Consider the following 24,734-nt stretch of genomic DNA (forward strand, 5'->3'; position numbering starts at 1 on the left):
ACTGCTTAATTCTTTGTTTCTAAGTTCTTTCTTATTTTGTCTGCCTTCTTGGCGCCTACTAGAGTTCATTAAAAGTTCAACTAGAGATAGTATCCTTGACTACTGGAGTTCATTGAAAGTGCAACTAGCTAGAGACACTGTCCTTGAGCCCTATCTATTCTCAGCATATTATTTTCAATGGCCCCTGCAAACATGTCTTCATTTCTCTGGGATAACTGCCCATGAATGTGAGTGCTGCATCCTATGGCAATTGCACGTTTAGTTTTTTAAGAAACTGTCAAGCTGTTTTCCAGAATGGCTGTACCATCTTCCATTCCCACCAGCCAAGTGTGAGTGATCCCGTTTCCCCGCATCCTCACCAGCATTGGTCTTGTCACTACTTTTTATTTTAGGCATTCTGATAGGTGTATAGTGACGTGGCTTTAGTGTGCATTTTTTCTGACGGCTCATGATGTTGAACATCTTTTCATGTGCTTGTATGTTATCTGAAATGTCTCTTCAGGTCTTTTATTCATTTTCAAAGTAGATGATTTGGTTTCACTGCTGAATTTGGATAGTTCTTGATGTATTATAGATATGAGTCCTTTATCAGACATGTGATTTGTTCCCAGTCTCTAGCTCCTCTCTTCATCTTTATTTTCCATTTTCCATTTTAGTCCATGATCCACTTTGACTTAATTTTTGTACGAGGTATGAGGTTTAGATCAGAGTTCAGGTTTTTTTCCTATGAATAATCAGGTAGCCAGTAACTTTTTTTAAGAGACAAGGTCTCACTCTGTCACCCAGGCTGGAAAGTAATGACAAGATCAGAGCTCACTGCAGCCTCAACTCCTAGGCTCAAGTTATCCTCCTGCCTCAGCCTTCTGGAGTAGCTGGGACCACAGGCAGGTGTCACCATGACCAGTTAATGTCTTTAGATTTGTAGAGACAGGGTCTTGTGCTATGTTACCCAGGCTGGTGTGGAACTCCTAGGCTAAAGTCATCATCCCACTTATATGGGGCCAGGCAGTGGCACATGCCTGCAATCACAGCACTTTGGGAGGAGGAAGCAGGAGAATCACTTGAACCCAGGAATTCCAGACCAGCCTGAGCAACAGAGGGAGGTTCTGTCTCTGCAAAAAGTTTTAAACGTTAGCTGGGCGTGGTGTTGTATACCTGTGGTCCCAGCTACTTGGGAGGCTGAAGTGGGAGGATCTCTCGAGCCTACGAGGCTGAGGCTGCAGTGAGCCATGATTGCAACACTACACTCCAGCCTGGGAGAAAGTGAGACCCTGTCTCCAAAAAAAAGGAAAAAAAATGCTAGAGCATCATCCATATTAAAGACAGGTATTGTCTTTTTGAAAATTTAATTACAGTTATATAATGGACATGTAAAATATCCAGTTTCAAAGTTTGAAAAATATATAACTCTAAGTATTCTTACCTTAAAATTCTGATTCCTACCTAAGATATCGCATACTGTTTACATAAGTATCACAATGCCTGGACAATGACTAAAAATGTGTACGAGGGAGAAAAATGAGCATATATACTTATTAATTAAGGCATATTTCCCCCTTATTACATAAAAAAGTCATCACGGCAAACCCCTGTGACTGTATCTAAAGCAAGCCTACAGTTTTATCTCTGTGTATTATAAAATGCAAGGCTAAAATTTAAGTACTAAACATTTCCTGAAGCCAAGGGTAGTTTACTTAAAATAAATGCCTAGGGTCTCTATCGAAAATATGAAAAAGTTAGCTACTTCATAGCCATTGCAATCTAAGTTCAGCTTTTTCTTTTTTAATTGACACATAATTGTGTACTGTACATATGTATGGAGTACACATAGTGATGTTATAATACATGTAATGTATGTGATCAGCGAAATTAGCATATCTGCCATCTCAAACATTTATCATTTCTTTGCGTTGGTGACGTTCAATACCCTTCCTCCAATTATCTGGAACTATATATTCTTTTTCTTTTTTTTTTGAGACAAAGTCTTGCTCTGTTGCCCAGGCTGGAGTGCAGTGGTGTGATCTTAGCTCACTGCAACATCTGCTTCCCAGGTTCAAGCTATTCTCCTGCGTCGGCCTCCCTGGTAGCTGGGTTTACAGGCACCCACCACTATGCCCAGCTAATTTTTGTATTTTTAGTAGAGACGGGGTTTCACCACGTTGGCCAGGCTGCTCTCAAACTCCTGACCTCAGGTGATCCACCCACCTCAGCCTCCCAAAGTGCTAGGATTACAGGCATGAGCCACCGGGCCCAGCCTGAAACTATATATTCTTGTTAACTATAGTCATCCTATGTTATAGAACACTAGAACTTTTTCCTATCCAGCTATAATTTTGTATCCTTTAACACATTTCTCCCTATCTCTCTCTTCCCCCACCCTTCTCACCCTGTAGGAGCCTCTGTCTACTTTCAACTTCCATGGGATCCACTCTTTTCTGCCTTCCACGTAAGAGAACATGTGCTGTGTAACTTTCTGTCCCTGGCTTATTTCATAATATCTTCCAGTTCCATCCACGTTGCTGAGAATAACAGGACTTCATCCTGTGTTATGGCTGAATAGTACTCCACTGTGTATCAAGACCACATAGTCTCTATCCATCATCTGCTGTTGGACACGGAGGCTGGTTCCATGTCTTGGCTATGGTGAACAGTGCTGCAGGAAACACAGAGGTGCAGATGCCCCTCCGACACTGATTTCCTTTTCTTTGGGTATCTACACTGTAGTGGGACTGCTGGATCACACTGTAATTTCATTTGCAGTTTTCTGAGGAACCTCCATACTGTTTGCCATAGTGGGTGCCCTAGCTTACTCTTACTCTTTTTCTTTTTTCTCTTTGAGACAGAGTCTCACTGTTGCCCAGGCTGGAGTACAGTGGTGCAATCTCGGCTTGCTTACTGTAGCATCCGCCTCCCGGGTTCTAGTGGTTATCATGCCTTGGCCTCCCGAGTAGCTGGGATTACAGGCGCCGGCCTCTGCACTGGGCACATTTTTGTATTTTTTAGTTTCACCACCTTGGCCAGGCTGGTCTTGAACTCCTAGCCTCAAGTGACCCGCCCACCTCAGCCACCCAACAGTGCTGGGATTACAGGTGTGATCCACCGGTCCCAGCTAATTTTTTGTGTTTTTAGTAGAGACGGGGTTTCACCATGTTGGCCAGGCTGGTTTGAAACTCCTGACATCAGGTGACCTGCCGCCTCGGCCTCCCATAGTGCTGGGATGTCAGTGTGCACCCTGCACCCAACCAGCTGCTTTAGTGTACACTCCCTACAGTGTGTAACAGCTCCCTTTTCTCCATATCCTCGCCAGCACTTGTTATTTTTTGTCTTTTTGATAATACTCATCCTAACAGGTGAGATGATACCTCACTGTGGTTTTGATTTGCATTTCTCTGATTATAAGTGATACTGAGCATTTTTTTCACATATTTTTTGGCCATTTGTATGTCTTCTTTCAAGAAATGTCTGTTCGATTGGGTTTGGTGACACAAACCTGTAAGCCCAGCACTCAAAACGCTAAGGCAGGAGGACAGCTTGAGCCTAGACCAGCCTACGCAGCATAGCAAAACTCTAGCTCAAAAAAAAAAAAAAGAAAAGAAAAATGCCTGTGTCTGTTCAGCTTTTTGACCTCCAAAAATTAAGAGCCCATTTTGGAACCAGACAACCTGCCTGATTCAGAGACAATCTGTGTTTGGTTCTACTCTGCTACTTCCTATGTGACTTTGGGAAGTTCCCTTAGCTACTTTGAGCTCAACATCCTCAACATTAGCCAGGACTAAATACCATCTGCCTCTGCTGGTTAACGCTGAGAACTCAAAGGAGAACCTCCACAACACCACTTCACAATGCCTCCTGGCGGAAGCCCCTCAATGCGGGGCTGGTAGGATCATCTGAAGACAAGTACAACTTTCCTTTCCACTGTCCCAGGCTCACTCTGCATATGATTAGCAAGGAATAGCGAATAAAGGAAACCAAAATAATTGTTTAATTTTTAAAAAGTGGGGTGGTGGGAAAATAGAAGGGAGAGGCGGGGAAGGAAAAGCACCCGATCACAAGTTGTAGTCCAGGGCTCATCCCGGCCTCCTCACTCAGGCAATTACCAGTCCCCACCTCCTGCGGAGGGGTACTTTGTCGGCTGGCTTCACCCATATGGAAGGCACTGCCACAGGTGTTCAGAAACCAGGAGCACCTTGAAATGGGCAATGTGCTTTGGGTAGGAGACCTACAATTTCCCCAAAGAAACCACGGCACAAAAGTGACCCACATAGAAGGCACCAACGGCTATAAATACTTGGTGGCAAAAGTGATGTCATACCTTCTGTACAGGAGACATACACGCAAATAAACACTTGCCAAAGTAGCAGAGAAAAAAAATACAGCAGACATCCAGTGCCATTCTGTTACAGAATATTTATATTCCAAAGTCAGGGACCTCTCTGGAACACTGTTTATTTCCATGTTTCATGGAAGATGTTTGCATGCACTCACATCTGTCTCAACAAACTTCTAGGCCCTGCTCTAAACCCTGTGGCTCCTCAGCAAAACCCAAAAACAAATATCAGTTTTCCTTCCAAATGGGAAATTTCCTGACCTAGCGAAACCAGCATCAATCCACTTATTATGAGATAGCTGATTACAAGCGAAGCCCTCTAGTCCCAGGATGACTCCCCTCCTGCAGGAGCGGGAAGGATGGGCATAGCACTGGCCTGCCAGACCACATCTCCAGGCAGTTTCAAACCATGGCTGCTCAGGTCACCCATGATAAAAATCAAAACCAAGTATCTGAAAAGTGTACATGTCAAGAACCAAACCTCGGACCAGACTCAGCAGAAATGGATGTTGCAAGGTTTGTTCAGAGACCTCCTCTCCATGCCCCCTCTCTCAGGGACCTCCCTCCTTGCACTAGGGGCCCAGGGCCAATGGACCACTCCCTTACCTCTAGCCCAGTGCATTTTCAGGAACAGCTCCCAGACTGTCCCAGACCCTGAAATGTATTCACTGAATGCACTATTTCTTCAAATGATCGTAAATCACCTGACTATAGCAACAATTGTTTTAAAAGTGTTCTCTCTCTCTCGGGAATCGTGCCATGACTTTCAGCAAGCAGCTTTGCTTCTCTCTACTGCAATTCTATCATTTGCAAAATGTTAACAATTACTGTGTTCACCCATAGCATTGTTGTAAAAAGCCTTAAAACCCACTTCATGTAGCCTGCCTGGAGCACAGACCCTGTCACATGGTAAATGCCCACTGAAGGTGAGTTCTCTGTAGCTATTATTACCTAGCCCTCCAGCGAACAAAAGGAGTCGATCAGGTCTCATTGTATCACCATGAAAGGATGTCCATGTAGACTGCACAGTGAGAGTAGGGGGACTCAATGTTTATCAGGTACTATTATGTTTTTTACAATGTGTACATACATATTTGTAGGTATACTAGAAAAGATCTGGAAGGAAATATACCCAGTGTTAATAGTGACTACCCCAAAGACACATTCATCCAAACACACAACAGAGAAACACTCACGATCTTTCTGTCTTCCACATCATTTGAACTATTGTCAATAAGCATCTATGGCTTTTGTAAAGTTTTTGAAAGGAATTTATTGCATTTTTTTCTGGAGAAAACAAGCAGGAGCATGAAAAAGGTGGAAACAGAAGGTAAAAATGGAATGGGACTCAATGGAATTGAGTCCAAGCCAGGCTCAGCAGGCACATGAACCACGCACTCTCACTACAACTCAATACCAGCTCTCTTCTCTTGGTCCAATGGCCCAAGACTTAGAGATAAAATGTTTATTGTGATCACATCAATCACACCAAGGAGCTTGGAACCACCGTTTCAAACTCCTCTGGTTCTGTGCACCTGCCCGGGGCTGTTAGCTTTCCTCCTGTGTCTTTGGCTGGCCTGTAATCCCCTAGTGGTGGAAATGCACCCTGACACTTAGCCATCATCCCCACAACACTCAGCACCGCATAGAGGCCAGGGCGGTGATGCCCACTCGTACTGTGATTCTACTTATAAAGCAAAGGACCAGGGGCCAGATGTGACTTGTCTTTGTTAACTCACCAGCTGTTGCTTGAACCAGAACAAAGCCAGGTCTTCTGATGCCCAGAAAAGAGCTAGTGCCTGTCCCACTAGAAACGTGGTGAAAACGTTTTGCTTGCTGTGAAAAGATGCACTACTGGAGAAGATGGGTGCAACTTCTCATGGAGGCACTCAGCCCACATCACCAGGAAACAGGGCTGCCGGATGAGACACTCGGCCCAGGTCACCAGGAAACAGGGCTGCCGGATGAGACACTCGGCCCAGATCACCAGGAAACAGGGCTGCTGGATAAGACACTCGGCCCAGGTCACTAGGAAATAGGTCTGCCGGATGAGACACTAAGCCCGTCTACCGGAAAGGAAATCTGGCTGGGCAGTGGAGGGAAATTCACACAGCCCAACGGCAGCAACAGCATGAACAAAACAAAAAATACCTGACGGGAAAGCCATAGCCTGGCTAGCAAATTCGAAACAGAGCCACAATCCTAGCAGCACATATCACTGCAACACAGAGCTTCAGTCAGTGTGCGCACACTTTAAGTAGAAATGTAGAATGTCCATGTTTTTGGAACACTAGGGCTATTTGTGTGTGTGTGATGTCAAAGAAAACAGCTGAGAAGAAACTGTTGGCAAGGAAATAGAAATAGGTGCCCTTACACTTTGACAGTGAGATAACGGTATGGCCCTAACGGAAGGGAATCGAGCAACACCCATCAACATTTAAAATGTTCAGAACGCTGGATCCCACAATTCCATTTCTAGCAATGCATCCTATGAACATATTCATGCAAATATGCAAGAATTACGTACAACTCAGCATTGATTAATCCAAACAGTTGCGAACAACCTAAATACTTACCAGTGGGGAACTGGTGGAGAACAGTGTTTATCTTATGCCAACACCATATTTTAAAAAGAAGATACATAGGCGGGGCAGTCGCTCACACGTGTAATGCCAGCACTTTGAGAGGCTGAGGCAGGTGGATCACGAGGCCAAGATATCCAGACCATCCTGGCAACATGGTGAAACCCTGTCTCTACTAAAAATACAAAAATTATCTGGGCGAGGTGGCGCACGCCTGTAGTCTCAGCTACTCAGGAAGTTGAGGCAGGAGAATCGCTTGAACCCGGAGGCGGAGGTCGCAGTGAGCTGAGATCATGCCAGCCTGGTGACAGAGCAAGACTCCATCTTGGAAAAAACAAACAAACAAACAACAAAAAAATGGCAGCAGTGGTCACAGGGCAGTGACTGGAGTAGGACTGCCTTTCACTCTCCAGGACCTTTTGAATGTCGCTCATATTACATATTCAAAATATATGACTACAGCAAATATTTTCAAAGTACGAAAAACTGGAGATATAATATTATCATAAACACAGGACTGTTGCATAATGAAAGGATGAAAAACATTAAGCACTATCAGAGTTCAAAGGAAAAAGATAACTCTAGCTTGGATGTCAGAGCGGGGATCATGTAAAGAAGTGAGTATTTCAAGTCTTGAAGGATAGAGAAGATTTAAAGAGACAGAAGTGTAGAGATGATGTCCAGATGGAGATAAGAACATAGACGAAGACGATGAAGAGATGAGAAGGTATAAATTCTAAGTGCAGCTCTCAGGCTGGGCTTCAGAACAGGGCGTAGGCAACAAGCTGGAGTGCAAGGCTGATGGCGGGAATGGAAACACTGAAACCCAAACTTGTATATCACGCCCGGATCATGAGCCTTGAATGCCAAGCCAGGGAACCCGTCCTTGATCTTAACAACGAAAAATCACTGGGCTGGGTGTGGTGGCTCATGCCTGTAATCCAGTGCTTTGAGAGGCTGAGATGAGAGGACTGCTTGAGGCCAGGAGTTTGAAACCACCCTGGACAACACAGCAAGACTCTGTCCTTACAAAATTTTAAAAATTAGCTAGGCAGGATAGCACACCTGTAGTCCCAGCTACTCAGGAGGCTGAGGTGGGAGGATCACTTGAGCCCAGGAATTTAGGGTTACAGTGAGCTGTGATGGCACGCCTGCATTCCAGCCTGAGCAACGGAGCAAGGGCATGTCTCAAAAATCAAATAAAATGAAATAAAATCACTAAAAGTTTGTATAGCTATAAAGTATAAAATCATACCATATATGATTTAATCCAGATATATAATATAAATTAGAGGGGGAAAAGAGAAATTAGGAAGCTATTATAAGAAGACAAGACTCAACTAAGACGTGAGCAAAGGCCCTGGGTTCACAGAGCTATCTTTATTTAAAGGAATGAACTACCACATTTATTTTCATGGCATCACCATCTTAAACACAGGCTACAGTATTCTGGAACCATCTCTGTACCAGTCAAACCAGATGGCCATAATACCATAGGCAAATGCCATAATAAACACCATAGGCTGTGTGGTTTAAACATTAGTTTATTTCTCACAGCTCTGGAGGCTAGAAGTCCAAGATCAAAGTGTCGGCCAACTCAGTTCCGGGACAGGGACCTCTTCCTGGCTTGCAGACAGCCACCTTTCTCTTGTTTCCTCACACCAGGGCAGTGGGAGCTCTCTGCTTTCTCTTTTTTTTTTTTTTTGAGACAGAGTCTCACTCTGTCACCAGGCTGGAGTGCAGTGGCACAATCTCAGCTCACTGCAACCTGCGACTCCCTGGTTCAAGCAACTCTCCTGCCTCAGCCTCACGAGTAGCTGCGATTACAGGCACATGCCACCACACGTAACTAATTTTTGTATTTTTAGTAGAAACAGGGTTTCAGGATGGTCTCAGTCTCCTGACCTCATGATCTGCCCACTCGGCCTCCCAAAGTGCTGGGATTGCAGGTGTGAGCCACCACACCCGGCCTGGTTTCTCTTCTTCTAAGGGCACTAATCCTGTCAGACCAGGGCCCACACTCATGACCTCATCTAACTCTAATCACCTCCCAAAGGTCCTATCCCCCACTACCATCACACTGACAGTTAGGGCTCCAGTACAAGAATCTGGGGGAGACATAAACATTCAGTTTATAACAATGTCTTTTCAATCCTGTTGAAAAAGCAACCGAATGAGTAGGCAACAAAGTACCTTCTATGTAAACAAGTCAGGACTTTTCATATTTCTGCTAACACATTAAAGTCCATTTAAAATGTCTGATAACAAGAGTCAGAAGCAGAGATAAATGGAATTAGTTACTCTGCATTTTAGGCCCACATTGAGTTGTCTTCCAATGACATTGTGGCACAAAGAACACTGCTTTCTATTCCTGGTTTGGCCACCAAAGAAGCTGGAACAGTTCCCTGTATTTCCATTTATCTTGAAAGTCACTGGGCTGACCTGGCAGACCTCCAAGGTCCCTTCCATTCACAAATTCCACAAATAACTTCCTACCAAGAGAGGCTACACAAATAAACTACACTGACGAAGGAGAAAGCTAACACTAGCAAACAATGAGATGCACACAGGACAAGACGTATAGAGAAGTGGATCAACCACAAACTGGTGGAGGATGAGCCGGCGGTGATAAAAACACATTCCCTAACGATGGACAGAGAGGCAATGGCGCTGAGGTAGTATTGTTGAAGATTTCCTATTTTAAATCTTCAAGATAAATGCCCAATTGTTTATATTCATTCTGATTAAATGTGAACGTGAAAACTTCCTCCAGGGGACACAGACATCTAAAAAGTTCCCAATGTATCCAATTTGTCATTTGATATTTTTACTGACAAGAAAATGAGGGACTGAATGTACACACAGACCATGCCTGATCATATGTATAAAGACAGAACTCAGACCACAACCTGTAGCTGCCCACCCAGGAAACCAAACCCTATCTACAGTAAACAGCCAGGAGGCCAGCCAGGCTGGCACATCAAACAGGAAGCCAGACTGCTCTCTCTCCACAACCCAGAAACTAAACCACAACTCTGTCCACGTGGCCAGAACTTGACTCAAAAACTGACAGCCACCCTAATTTTGGCCCCTATTCCAGTTAGGATCATTCAGAGAAAGCCAAATGTACCCCTAACCAATCACATAAAACACCCCACTCTGCACAGCCGCCTCCAGTCCCTACAACAGCCTCCACTGGGAACGTTCTTTTCCATCCTGAAGCTTCCCCACTCCTCATCCGTCACTCACTTGCATGTCAGTCTCTACCACACGCAAGTGACGGTGCCGACTCCCTTGCCACAGCAGCTCTGAGAATGTCGCCTCTGCCGTCTCATGTGGGCGGCCTTCCTTTATTTCCCCCAAAGAATAAATCTTAAATGATGGGCTTCTCTCTATCTGGCCAAGCTATACAATCAGAAGCCCAGCATGGCAGATTCCAAGCCTGGAAAGACCATACACCCTCAGGTCTTCTTTCCACAAAACACAGCTTCTTGAATTCTTCAGTCACTCAGACCAACCAGGGAAGGAACCAGTGTTATGGAAGATCAAGGGCCTTGAAGTCAAACTTCTGAGTTCATCAAGTACTTTTCTTTCCACTTAAGAAATCACATGGCCTTGGCAGGCGTGGTGGCCCACACCTCTAATCCAGCACTTGGAGGTGACTTGGGCGGATCACCCAAGGTTGGGAGTTCACCATCAGCCTAACCAACATGGAAAAACCCCGTCCCTACTAAAAATACAAAATCAGCCTGGCGTGGTGGCGCATGCCTGTCACCAGCTACTCGGGAGGCTGAGGCAGGAGAATCACTTCAACCTGGGAAGCAGAGGTTGTGGTGAGCCGAGATCGTGCCATTGCACTGCAGCGCCTGGGCAAGAGCGCAAAACTCTGTCTCAAAACTGCAAACACTGCCCTCCCAAGCGTCCTTAACTTCTCTCTCTCTAATGCCTCTCCTTCATTCTTTACCTTCCAAGCTGCTGGCCACGCGACTTTAGGGGCCTCAACTGCTGTGCCCCCACCCCTGGGCCAAGGACCCGCCCTTCCCAAGACCCGTGCCATCCCCCTCCCCTTCTCAGCATCCTGTGTTCACCTCAGTGTCTCCAGACTTACCCGGTCATTTATATTTTACAATTGTATTTTCAACTAGGTACACAGGCTTCTAACGTTCACCATATATGATCCATAATTTAGAAGAGATTTTCCTACACTCCCGTGGTTCTATTTTAGCAGACTTAGATGTGCTATAATAGCTCACTCTCTTAAGCCCTCTTCAGTATCAAAAACAAAACTTAATCTGTAACACGGTTATCAGCAGTGAAAGTGGAAAAGGGACCTACGAGTCAAAATGACCCTCTGCCCCGCCCCGCCCCACCCTACAAAAAGCTGTTCAGGAGTATTTGGGCTGGTTATGAGAATGCTGTCTGTATTCCCAGGGACAGACAAATGCTTACCCTGGTTAGAAGCTGCGCTGCTCAGCCTTCAGGGTAGAAAGCTCCCCACGCTTCTACCCAAGGAGAAGAGAAGCAATGGGGTGGCCAGGCTCCAGGACGTGGACTGTTTAGTGTGGTTTCTGCAGTCCAGGTCACCGCCATGGGTGAATCTTTTCCTTCCTTCTTTTCAACCCAAGTGCCTAAGGTCCTAACGCTGCTATAGGGCCTCTTCCTTAGGATGAGTCAGCCCAGCTATTCCCCTTCCCTCTTTTTATTTTTATTTTATTTTTTTTGAGATGGAGTCTCACTCTGTCACCTAAGTGGGAGATCAGTGGTGCAATCTTAGCTCACTGCCACCTCTGCCTCCCGGGTTCAAACAATTCTCCTGCCTCAGCCTCCCAAGCACCTGAGATTACAGGCACCCCCCACCACGTCCAGCTAATTTTTATATTTTTAGTAGAGAAAGAGTTTCAACTTGTTGGCCAGGCTGCTCTCGAACTCCCGACCTCAAGTGATCCACCTGTCTTGGCCTCCCAAGTGCTGGGATTACAGGCATGAGCCACCGCATCTGGCCGAGTCAGCCCAGCCATCCTGACTTTTGTTCTGGCAAAATTACTGTCTTCCACGTCTACCTTCCAAGTAGCTAAATCAGATATCTGGCCTGGGACAGGCTTGAAGGATCCTGTTTTTGGTCCTCGAGAGGTCCCACCAGGGTCTGGGACAATTCCAAGATTTGTGTCCTTAAAAAGGAAAGAAACCTCATATACATGACTCTCACAGAGCTCAGGCAGAGCTCAGGCAAGGCTTGGGAGGCGGCCCTAAGGTTTGGGTGTGTCATCGATGATAACAGCTAAGAGATCTGAAGCCAGCTGTCTGGGTTCAAACTTCAATTCCAACAGCACCGGCTGTGTGATGTTAGACAACGTCCCCAGCATCTCTGTGGTTCAGTTTCCTCACTGTAAAAGGGCCACAATAATAGAGCTGCTCTAAAAATTAAGTGAATTAGTGCGTAAAAGGTCTTTAGAACAATGCTTGGCACGTGGGGGAGTTCAACAGACACGTATTGAACAGAGTAACTTAGCAATATCTAAATATACTCATGCAGGCCAGGTGCGGTGGCTCACACCTGTAATTCTAAAACTTTGGGAGGCTGAGGCGAGAGGGTCACTTGACCAGGAGTTTGAGATTAGCATGGGCAACACAGCAATATTGCATCTCTAAAAATAAAACATATATGTATACATACACTCATATATTCACAGTGTATTATAATATACAAAAGAGCTGGAATACAGACTTAACTATTCACAATGGTTATTCTAGAGAAGAGGGAATGCAAATTTCAGATTTTTACCCCACACATATATTCTTGTATTCTCTGAAATATTTAAGCAAATTGTATGTATAAATTTGCCCAAAACACATAGCAGAACAATGTAGTAGTTTTGACTCAAAAATCTTCAAATCATGATGGAATTGTCCTGTGAAAGTAAACTTAGAGAGATGAAAAGTCTCCCTCCAGCCTAAATGCTCTTTCATATGACCTATATGACACAAACCAATGCAGACACCCAATCCTTTCCCCACTGTCATAAGAAGTTTTCAGTGAACTGCATTCCCCTTACAAACTAGATGATAGTTACAGTTACAGGCAAGAACGTGGATCTAGTTCTGCTTTTTCAAAGGCCAAGGTTCCTCACATAATAGCAATGCATTCTTCAACCGGTCAACTGCCCACAACACCTGAGGTGACAGACGCAAAGTGCTTGGCACTTACTCTTACCGGTTTATTACAAAGAAGAGGACACAGGAACAGCCAAATGCAAGAGACGCACAGAGCACACCATGGGGCAGAGAGGTCGGGGCTCCCATGCCGTCCCTGGAAGTGCCTCTTCCCCAGCACCAAATGAGTTCACCAAACCAGAAGCTCTCCAAACCCAATATTTACAGGGATTTATGGAGTTTTCATAACAGACATGATTAAGTCATTGGCCACCCATGACTAGCTCAATCTCCAGCCTGTCTCGTCTCCCTCCCAGAGGTAGGGGGGTGAAGCTGATACATCCAACTCTTAATCATGACTCATCTTTTCTGGCAACCAGCCTGATCCTGGACCTGTCCAGGGGCCCAAAGCCACCTGTCATCTCATTATCATACAAAAGACACTCCTATCACCCCAAGATTCCAAAAGTCTTAGAAGCTCTTGTGTCAGGTATGGAAACCTAAGACCAAATATTACAACCAATGATGTTCCTATCGCTCAGGAAGCTACAATGGTTTTAGAAGCTCCGGGCCAAAAACCAGGAAGAATACTAAATAGATACACTATTGTACTATGTATCCCACTATCATGATCATTTTTTTTTGAGACAGAGTCTACCTCTGTTGCCCAGTTTGGAGTGCAGTGGTGCGGTCTCAGCTCATGGTGCGATCTCAGCTCACTGCAACCTCCACCTCCCAGGTTCAAGCAATTCCTGTGCCTCACCCTCCTGAGTAGCTGGGACTACAGGTGTGCGACACTACAACTCACTAATTTTGGCATTTTTTAGTAGAGACAGGGTTTCACTGTGTTGGCCATGCTGGCCTTCAACTCCTGGCTTCAAGTGATCTGCCTGCCTCAGCCTCCCAAAAATCTGAGAAGTCACGAGCCACCATGCCTGGCCTCACTATCACAATAATTATACTGAGAGGATGGGGGAGAAATACGTGGGCAACAGGAGGAGCGGGAAGGGTAAGCAACCTGAATCCTTGTCTTCCACAGTAGGACATCTCCCTGTCTTTCACACAATCTAGAAGAACAAGCTAAAACATAAACACAGTAACCTCCAAGGAGCAGGGATCAGAGTAGAGAAGGGTAAGGTAGGGGTTGCTGGATTTTGTCCTAAGACTTGTTAATTTCTGACTCTTAGAGCTGTACGCCTGTACAACTTTGCTAAAAATGAGTATTTACCTGTAATCCCAGCACTTTGGGAAGCCAAGGTGGCAGATCACGAGGTCAGGAGATCAAGACCATCCTGGCTAACACGATGAAACCCCATCTCTACAAAAATACAAAATATTAGCCAGGCGTGGTGGCAGGCACCTGTAGTCCCAGCTACTTAGGAGGGCTGAGGCAGGAGAATGGTATGAAACCAGGAGCAGAGCTTGCAGTGAGCTGAGATCATGCCACTGCACTCAGCCTGGGTGACAGAGCGAGACTCCGTCTCAAAAAAAAAAAAAATATTTAATTTTTAATCAAAATCTGATACTTGACCAACAACAATAGTATACTAAGTGATATGGTTTTTGTTTTTGTTTGAGAGAGGGTCTTCCTCTGTTGCCCAGGCTGGAGTGCTGTGGTGCAATTCTCACTACAGCCTCAAATTATTGGGATCGTGATCAACCTCCCGAGTAGCTAGAACCACAGGGGTGCACGCAACGTCCAGCTTTTTTTTTTTTTTTTTTTTTTGGTATAGTTGGGGTCTCGTTATGCTGCTGGTCTTAAACTCCTGACCTCAGTGGATCCTACTGCCTCAGCCTCCCTAAGTGCTGGCATTACAGGTGTGAGCCACCACACCAGGCCCAAGTGGCGTATTCTAAATTTTTTGGAATCCAATCACTTTGAAATGTATGGAGAGCTATAGATCGTCTCCCATAAACACATGGATGCATATACACAAAATTGTTGCACAGGATTTTGGGGACGTCATAAATTTCTGAGAGCTGGGTTAAGAACCTTAGGATTATAGATTCTGATTTCTTTTTTCTTTTTTTTTTGAGACAGAGTCTCGCTTTGTCATCCAGGCTGGAGTGCACTGTGTGATCTCGGCTCACTGCAAGCTCTGCCTCCCGGGTTCACGCCATTCTCCTGCCTCAGCCTCCCGAGTAGCTGGGACTACAGCCACCTGCCACCATGCCTGGCTGATTTTTGTATTTTTAGTAGAGGCAGGGTTTCACTATAGCCAGGTTGGTCTCAATATCCTGACTTCATGATCTGCCCTCCTCAGCCTCCCAAAGTCTGGGATTACATGTGTGAGCGACCGCGCCCGGCCCTAGATTCTGGTTTATTAAAGGAAATGTATTTCAAGTCAGAGCTTGTCATTTATTGCACAGGAAAATAAAAACTTCATTTAAAAAATCAAGAACACCCCCGTGATAAATGAGGTCCTGCTTGGTTTTAAACTTCTTGGTGACCACCATCAGTTATTTTCTTGACCACAGGATGCACCTAATTCCTAACTATGAAAAAAGGTACAAACATTGTTTATTGGGCTTTTGGCTTCAGCCTTGAAACAATCGGATTCTCTCAAACTCAGGAATGTGAATCGCTGTGGGTTGATGCAGCTGTTTCCATTCTAGAAATGGACCTGGAATCATGTCCTTTTCACCCATGGAGAGTCCTTTGTGTAAAACTTGAAAAGGCAAGGTCCCAAATTCCCCATATGGGTGTTTCTTCCAGTAGAGGAATTACTCTAATGACTTCTTAGAAAAACTTACATCATCAGGGCAGGCCATCAAAATACTCCAAAACACAAACTTTAGCTCCATTTCTGACGGACCTGTCTCCACTGCTATCAGTCTCACCAACAGCCTCACATCAAGTCAGAGGAACGGTTTTTTCATTTAAGAAGGTTCTTCATGGCTGGGTGCGGTGGCTCATGCCTGTAATCCTATCACTGTGGGAGGCCAAGGTGGGTGGATCACGAGGTCAGGAGTTTGTGACCAGCTGGTCAACATACTGAAACCCCGTCTGTACTAAAAATACAAAAATTAGCCGGGCTTGGTGGCAGTGCCTGTAGTCCCAGCTACTTAGGAGGCTGAGGCAGGAGAACTGCTTGAACCCAGGAGGTGGAAGTTGTGGTGAGCCAAGATCGCACCACTGCTCTCCAGCCCGGGCAACAGAATGAGAACTCCATCTCAAAAAAAAAAAAAGAAAAAGAAGGATCTTCATGTTCCTGCCAATTTGCAAAAAAAAAAAAAAAAAAAAAAAAAGGTATCTGTTAACAGGGGCAATGAAAAGCACTCCAGGCTGCTGTAGTAAGTGGATCGGTAACTGTGGTGGGAGATTCCAACCCCCGAGACCTGTGACTATGTCACGCAGCAAAAGGGCTTTGCCACAGGCTTAGGAGAAGTATCCTGGGCTATCCAGGGAGGTCCAATCTAATCCCATGAGCCTCTAAAAGCATACAACTGTCCAGGCGAGGTGGCTCACGCCTGTAATCTCCGCACTTTGAGAGGCTAAGGCAGGCGGATCACGAGATCAAGAGATGGAGACTACCCTGATTAAAAAGGTGAAACCCCATCTCTACTAAAAGTACAACAATTAGTCAGGCATCTTGGCGGGCACCTGTAGTCTCAGCTTCTCAGGAGGCTGAAGCAGGAGAATCACTTGAACCTGGGAGGTAGAGGTTGCAGCGAGCTGAGATCACGCCACTGCACTCCAGCCTGGCCAGCAGTGCGAGACTCCATCTCAAAAAAATATTTTAAAATAGGGCATAGAACTTTCTCCGAGTGGAAGAAGAGAAATGCACACAGGGGAACTGGAGAGCCTGAGCAGGTCCCTGGCCCAGCTAGTCCTGAGCTGATGGGACCACGTGCAAAGACCAGATAGAGGCCTCAGGGGCTGAGGGCAGCCCCCAACAGATGGCCAGCAAGGGAACAGACACCTAAGTCCTGCAACCACAAGGAACTAGATTTGGCCAAAAGCGCTTGGAAACAATCTCAACAAGGAATGCAGCCCAGACCACATGGTGATTTTTGCCCAGTGACACCCATGTCAGACTCTGCCCTACAGAACTGTGAGATGATACAATTTAATTGTTTTAAGCCATGAAATATGTGGAAATGTGGTAAAGCAGCAACAGAAATGAATACAGTGATTTACGTGGAAACCCCTAGAAGAGTGTCTGGCACGGTGTTGTCACCTGACAAGCGTTTCCCGATTTCCTTACATCGCAAGGCAGGGCTGGCCACACTCCATCCAAAAGAGATGACAGACTTGCTCTGACAAAACAGATCCAGTGAATTACAAATGGCCCAGAACACCTACAAATTTCACGTTTCAGGTAAGTGATTGCCTTTCCTTTCACTTAGAAACCTCCCAATGCTCATCTTACTGATAAACTCTAAGGACCAGGCAGGAGACTAAACACCAGACAAACCCAGCCCCAGATGCCCCGTGGGAGCCCATCCCAGCACTCACTCCGCTGCACTGAAATGATGTCCAGGTCAGTTTATCCCACTAGACCAAGAACTCCAGCTCTCCATGTGTGAGTCACCAGTGCTGCCTCTGCATCTCTGCTTCTAGGACGGTGCTTCTGCACTTCACAGGAAATCTCTATCAATGTTTGTCAACACTATATATGACAGTATAACTTAATATCTGCATAGTAAGTATAAGTTCTCTGAGGACCAGGGCCGGGTTTATTAGCCTTTGTACTCCCACTGCCACTGTCTGGGACATCAGAGGCACTCGGTAGAAGTTGGTGAAGAGAAAGGAAAGGCAGAGGAGAGACAGAAAAGCAGGACCAATACTGCAGACACAGATTCTGAGGTGGCTGGAGGAGAGGCAGGGCAGAGAAACTTCCTGGATGCTGGAATGGGGTTCACTGTGATACCTGCTGCTGGATTTCAAATGTCAAAGGTGATGCTTTGCTGACCTTGACCTCTGAGTGCCCTTTAACTGTCCTTTAGCTTTCCCAACCTCAAGACAGGGCACTTAGAAACTGCAATGTCAAGAAATTATGCTTCATTAAAGCGTGGGAATGTTATTTACATGGACCTTCATTACTTCATTTTTTACATGGGAATGTAAATAATTGAAGAGATTGTTAAAGACTAAATCAGGCACATTTTATAACTTTGTAAAATATTAATGATAACTGAAACACAAATTTTGATGGTCCCCAAAAATGCTAAAATATAAAACAATACTGGCCAATTAAAGATAGAAAACAATCCTAATGAAGCTCCCCAACATACACATTAAAACTTCTCTGTACATTAAACATTTGGGATTTCAAAGGAAAACCCAGATTCATTCCATTCTTAATACAGCATTAAAAAAAAAAAAACGTAGTAATACAATATTTCATTTAAAATTTACAAAATTCCATTACATTCATGATTTCATTTCATCCTTAAAACAATCTCCTGAGTTAGGCAGAACAGGTATTACTAACAACTAACTCCATTTACAGGTGAGGGAACTGAAGTTCACAAAGTACTTGGACTTAACAAAAGCTTTATAGGGCCACATATCGAAACCAAATCCTCTCTCAAAAGAACTAGAGTAAGGTATCTTTACACATTATTCATACTTATATCCTGTCAACATCCAAAAAGAGTTGAGGTAGCCCCCAATAATAGACACCTATCCAATAAAAACATTAAAATGAAAAACAGGTGGCAAAAAAAAAAAAAAAACAGCAGGTGACATGGGAGACAGACAAAGGTAGATACCAAAGACTGAGACTTAGAATCTAAGAAAACTTCATCTCTGACCTTCCAGTTCCAGGGAGATAATACTAAAGGAAACAAGATGGTTATGGACTCATAAACTGACAAAAGAGAGGTTGCATCAGTTCTTAACTATGAAACACTCTGGCAGCCACAGCAAATCTCTAGGACAACATAGCAATGGCATCAAAGCAAGAGTATACTTCAGTGATAGAGTGAATTAAGTTCCCTGTTTGGGACCCAGGCCAGGGCTAGAGAAAAGAACTCTGAATGTAGAGCTCAAAAATATAGCCTCTGTCGGCCAGGCACAGTGGCTCAACCTGTAATCCTCAGCACTGGAAGGTCGAGGCGGGCAGATCACGAAGTCAGGAGATGGAGACCATCCCGGCTAGCACAGTGAAATCCTGTTTCTACTAAAAATACAAAACATTAGCCAGGCGTGGTGGCAGGCGCCTATAGTCCCAGCTGCTTGGAAGGCTGAGGTAGGAGAACGGAGTGAACCCGGGAGGAGGAGCTTGCAGTGAGGGGAGATCCTGCCACTGCGCTCCAGCCTGATCAACAGAGCAAAACTCCGACTCCAAAGAAAAAAAAAAAAACATATATACATACATATATATACCCTGTGTCTTCTCCATACCCAAGTGTCCCCTTCTGTGAGAGACTTCCTTACACCATTGTGGGGAAGAGAATTTTTCTCTGCTATATTTGCTTGAAAGAATTAAAGGTGTAGGGCAACAATTCTTGGAATTTATGTCATTTACGATCCTCAAAAGTGAGAAAAATGAAGCCCAGAAGAGAAGACCTTCCAGTTAAATTCCAGAGCCAGAGGTAGACCCAGTACATTGTGTCTGTTTTTGTTTGAGAGGAAGTCTCACTCTATAGCCCAGGCTGGAGTGTAGTGGAGCCATTTCACTCACTGCAACCTCCGCCTCCTGGGTTCAAGTTATTCTCCTGCCTCAGTCTCCTGAACTGCTGCGATTACAGGAGCCACACCACGTCCAACTAATTTTCTATTTTAGTAGAGACAGGGTTTCACCATGTTGGCCAGGTTGGTCTCGAACTCCTGACCTCAAGTGATCCGCCTGCCTAGACCTCCCAAAGTCCTCGGATTACAGGCGTGAGCCACCGCACCCAGCCGACCTGGTAAGTTTTAATCAAGTACGCTGAACTATGAAACAAACACTAGGAAGTAATAGAAAAAAATTAATCTAAAACCCTCTGGAGAGTCAAAGAATTGCAGATTTTAAATAGCATGAATACTTGAATTCATGGTATTGAAAAAGGACCTCGCACTTACCCGCATGTACAAACTGCCTGCCCACCTCTATCAGAGCATTTTTCAAGCTGTGCTACAGTTAACTATGTACTGCCCAAAGCCAATCTGTCCCTGCAGATCATAAGCTCTTAAGGACCAGGACTTCAGGAGAACAAGCAAAACTTCAGAGAGAAGGGAGCCACCGAGACAGAGTTCATAGCAATGGGTCGGCAGGAGCTGATGACTGGAGGTGGGCTGTAGCCTTGGGGTCTGGGACAGCGGAGGGAAGAGAAGGCAAAAGGGCCTGCATGACACACTACAGGGCTAGGAGCCACAGCTGCAGTGATTAGTTCAGTTTTGTCTCGTATGCCTGTTACTTATACACCATCTCTTGTTCAGAAAGAACTTCAGGTTGAGCATTTGGACTCCTTGAGCCTTCTGCTGTTTGTCTCCGGGACGTTTAACACTCTTAAAAGGGGAAAACTGTCCAGTTCGATTTTGCTTCTGGGACATTACAGGTTTTCAAAAGTTGATGAAAGCATTCACTAAGGAGTGATTCCACTTTCTCTGGTGGCTGAGAAATAGGCGTCTGAGGGGCAGCATCAGGTTTCCCATCAAGCTGAGGTCGGGGTCTCCCCACCTATGGACCTCACCCTGGCTCCCCCCTCATAAATCTGACCTCTAACTGTAACTGCTTGGCCTCATTCCGTGGGTGTGGATGCTCCTACTTGAAACGCATTTTCAGCGCCAAATTCTTGGGAGAGTTTGTTCCACTCTCCAGGCGCTGAGAGCTACAAAGTTCAATCTGACTTCCCAGATTTTTTTTCTTCCCATTACTAACGGAAGAAATCAAGAAGCGCCAGGCAGAAGGGCCCTGCTTCCACCAATCAGAGCCCAGCCGAAGGCCACAGCAAGAAGTGCGGCGGTGGGACACGCGGTGACAACCCCTCGCCCCCCGGGACCCGCCGGCCTGGGCAGAGGTCGGTGAGGTCGCTGCGCGACAGCTCCGGGCCCGCGCCTTTCGCTTTCTCCCGCCCAGCAAGTGAGAGGATAAATCACGGGGCGGGGGGTGGGGCAGTACGCCCCCAGCAATGGCGCACCCCGCGCACAGACCCCCACTACACGCGCGTCCCAGGCGGGGTCGACCCAGACGGGTCACGGGGCGGCGCACAGCCCCACTAGCAGGGCAGCCAGGACCCACGCGCGCGGGTCCACGCAGCCACCTAGATAAGTGACAAAACACTCAGGAAGCCATCATGCGGGGCCAGGAAAGAGCCCCCACCCAAAGTCACGGACTCCCTGGTCTGAGGGTCCGCGCAGTCCCTCGGTGAGTCTGGCGAAGCAGCCTCACTGCGAGGGAGGGCGGGGAGGGCGTTGGAGTCTCCACACGCGGTGACCAGGACCCCGTTCATGAGTGGGCCATGCAGGGCCACTCTGCCGCACGCGCGGGGACCAGCCAGGCCGCGGAGGACCGGGCAGAAGCCAGCACCCGGGTCCATGCAGTCCCCTCCGCGGCAGACGCGCGGAGCCGGGGAGCAGTGCGGACCGGCCCGCACCCGCAGGGCGCCCGAGACCCCCGCGCTGGCCCACGGGGTATCGGAGCAGACGTGAAGCCCCCGTGCCACCGAGGCGGAGACCAAGCCCAGGCGCACGGACCGGGGTCCTAAACCCGGAGCCTGCGGACCCCGCTCGGAGCCGCCCACGCCGGGCGCAGAGACCCCCGCCTGGTCCGGAGACCCCGTCGCCCGTCGTCCAGTCTCACCTCGGGCCGCCGCCTCCCAGGGCTAGCTCCTCGCGGAGGCACCTGGGCCGACTAGAGCGCAGCTGAGCAGCCCACAGAGACGCAGCAGCCTCGACAAGGGAGCCCCTGGGCGGGGCCGCCGCCGCCGCTTCAGCCCGCGTTCCCCGCTCAGGATCCGGCTCGGATCAAGGAGCTGCAGCTGGCTCTGGGCTGAGGCCGAGACACACACCGTGCAGGTGTACAGGGCCCCGCCCGCCGCCCGCCGCCCCGCCCCCAGCGGAGCCGGGCGCCAGGGCCCGCCCCCCGGCCATGGGGAGCGAGCTGTGCAGAGAGGGCGGGGCCTTAGGTAACACAGGGAGGTTGGGCCTTAGGCCTTAGGTAATTAGCATATGGTTGTAATCCCAGCTACTCAGGAGGCTGAGGCAGGAGAATCAGTGAACCCAGGAGGCGGAGGTTGCAGTGAGCCGAGATGTGCCACTGCACTCCAGCCTGGCGACAGAGTGAGACTCCATCTCAAAAATAAATAAATAAATAAATAAAGCCCTGAATGTAAGAAATGTGGTAAAATATTTACTCTTTCCCATTCCCTCAAACATGAAAGAGCTCACACTGCAGAGAAACCTTAAGAATGTAGGAAATGTGGTCAAGCCTTCAGATTTTCCTGTTTGTGAAAATGTGGGAGGCCTCAGACTGGAGAAAAGCCTTTTGAAATTAAATTTGTGGTAAGCCTTCAGTTGTGTTAGTTCCTTTGAATGACATCAGCTTATTCCTGAGAAAAACCCTAGGAATGTCCAGAATGTGGGAATGTTTCATTTCTCTCATACCCGCTCAAGCACATATGAAAATGCACACTGTAGCTGGCTGGACCTTGTAAATACAAGAACGTACACAGGATTAAAACTCTAATAGTTTAGAAACTGCAAGAATATTTTCAGTTTTCACGTTCACTTGAAAAGTCATGTGAAATATCCCACTGGAAAGAAATTCTATAAGTGAAGCTTTTCTAATTTGGAAAGCCTGATGCAAATTAATGATAGTGCAGTGCTTGGAAAAAATGTATGAAATGTTACACAAGTTCCACCTAGCCAGTGTGTGGGATTTTCTTATCACTGCTGCTTATCAGCATGCCAAAAGTCGAATCTTCGGACTCAAGTCTTGCCGGCCTTAGACATAATGTCCTTACTGCATGTGGAGCTAACCCCAGGAAGATGGAGTGGCACTCTCTGGAGCATTAGGTGGTCTCCATCAATGTGGGTTGATGGGCTCCTGAACTCTTTCCTGTAACCATGCAGAGAGTCTACACTGCCAGTGATCGTGTGTCTCAACTCTTTAGATGTAGAAACTCAAAATATTCAAAATATTCTGAAACAGTTTCCATTGAAAGGAAAGAGAAAAGAGGTCAGGTGCCAGGCTGCGGTCAAGAGAACTAGTAGGTGGCTCACAAGAACACTCTGTCGCTACTGTCTGTGCCTCTGTCACAACAAATATCCTGATCCTTTAGTTTTAAGGGTACAGGGCCATTTTCCTCCCTTTCTTACTGGTAGTTCTCAAGATACTGTATGATATGCTGGGAATGCAATATCCTGATAATCAGGTGACATTGGTCAGAACAGCCCAGGCTCTGTTAGAGTCCCTGCTCGAAACAGAATGTCCTTTAACGCTTGTGTCCAGCAAACCACATCGTGTGAGAAAACCAAGGTGGGTTCCTTTCTGGGGTCCCTCAGTTGTAGCGCAAGTGAAGCATTTACAGTCAAAACTCCATCCATCTGCTCTGGGTAGCTTTCCTGATCTTGCGGTAGCGGTTCATATTGAATCCCAGACTGCCGTTGTCTTCTGTTTGCTGTTTGTAAGTAATACATTCACTTCATGGAATTTATGTATGAATGTGTTTGGTCTCATTGTACTCAGAAATGTTGGTAGCCATTGCACAGTGAACCCGCCTCATAATTGGTGAAAACACTTACGGCCCCCTTATGCCACAGCAAGGAGGTTAATTCAATCAAACATAAACTTCGTGTTCATAAAACCCTGTAGCACAATTATTACCATGTGGGAGGCCTTTAACAATGGTGATGCTGATTTGAAGAACTCTGAAGGAAGAAATTGACACAAATGGGGTGGGTACATGGGAGTCCTGATAATTTAAAGCAAACCCTTACTCCCCTCTGCCTAAAAAAATGTGGGGAGGCTGGGCGCGGTGGCTCAGGCTCTAATCTGAGCACTTTGGGAGGCCGAGGTAGGCAGATCACAAGGTCAGGGGTTCAAGACCAGCCTGACCAACATAGGGAAGCCACATTTCTACTAAAAATACAAAAATTAGCTGGTGTGGTGGCAGGCGCTTGTAATCCCAGCTACTTGGGAGGCTGAGGCAGGAGAATTGCTTGAACCTGGGAGGCGGAGGTTGCAGTGAGTCAAGACCATGCCACTGCACTCCAGCCTGGGGTGACAGGCAAGACTCCATCTACAGAAAAAAAAAAAAAAAGGGATAAGAACTGAAACAGGTTTAAAATTTCACCTAATTGGAAATGCAAAGTTTACAAAAATAATATTTAAAATAAAGGTTGAGTGCTCATTGAAATTATGCCTCCACAAAATAGGTTGTGATTAACTTCCACATTTGTTGAAAGCCACCAAAGTTGGGAAGCCTCCGTGTCTGAAATTCACATGTGGCTCAAATAAGAATCATCCGGGGATCCCCCAAAGTTTCAATATGGTATCCCCTGTGATATTATGAGGAATGACTGTACACAAAACAGGTTGTCTTCCTTTAACTCTGAAAATCATATATCTTGCCTAAATTCTCCATAATTCATTGCTCTGCAGTATCCTATAGTGGAATAGGTTTCGGACCAATGAGCACTAAAATTAAATGTGTGCAATTCACCTATGTTCTTATCAAAATGGAAATCCCCGAATTCCATCAGTTAGAAAACATGACAGAATGTCAGATTTTTGGAATATGTA

The 24,734-nt window shown here is 46.2% G+C and overlaps 2 long non-coding RNA genes across 3 annotated transcripts in view; one reads left to right on the forward strand and one right to left on the reverse strand.

Moving 5' to 3' along the window:
* LOC117095269 overlaps positions 1-24,734 on the forward strand; it is a 247,749-nt gene that overhangs the window by 68,893 nt on the left and 154,122 nt on the right. The gene's annotated exons all lie outside the window — the stretch shown is intronic.
* LOC117095279 lies at positions 13,030-21,827 on the reverse strand. The gene is made up of 3 exons (XR_004441892.1): positions 21,792-21,827; positions 17,519-17,633; positions 13,030-13,080 (listed from the first exon to the last, which is right to left on the reverse strand). It is a non-coding gene; the product is annotated as an uncharacterized LOC117095279 (long non-coding RNA).

This window comes from Trachypithecus francoisi, unplaced genomic scaffold (genome assembly GCF_009764315.1).
Source record: "Trachypithecus francoisi isolate TF-2019V2 unplaced genomic scaffold, Tfra_2.0 Lachesis_group13, whole genome shotgun sequence".
NCBI classification, from domain to species: domain Eukaryota; kingdom Metazoa; phylum Chordata; class Mammalia; order Primates; family Cercopithecidae; genus Trachypithecus; species Trachypithecus francoisi.